Raw genomic sequence first — 380 nt, 5'->3', positions numbered from 1 at the left:
CTACCTCTCTGGTGTTTGCTTCTCATGAGCAGAGTCCGTTTTGCAAACATCAGGACACTGAAAAGAAGACTCCTGCTCTGGAAGTTGACAAGAAGGAATATCCACGAATATAAAAATGCAAGATCAAGGCTCGGCCCAGAAACAATGCCTAAAATCAAGGGGTTAAAAAAGGAGAACAGAAGAGAGACCCAAGTTCAACCTGGCCCAGCCCAAAGAAGATAGGATTCAAGGAGAAAAAACTAAAAGAGAAGCCTCTTGGACCGTATCATTTCCTACAAGGAGCACTCAACGAACTTTGCTCCTCAACCAAATTACAAAAGAGGGCTCTTTAATCCCTTCCTTTGGCCCTTAAAAGTGGCAGTAGGGTTGGGCGCAGTGGC

This window comes from Colobus angolensis, unplaced genomic scaffold (assembly GCF_000951035.1).
Source record: "Colobus angolensis palliatus isolate OR3802 unplaced genomic scaffold, Cang.pa_1.0 Scaffold24, whole genome shotgun sequence".
Lineage (NCBI taxonomy): Eukaryota > Metazoa > Chordata > Mammalia > Primates > Cercopithecidae > Colobus > Colobus angolensis.
This window is presented reverse-complemented; position numbering follows the sequence as displayed.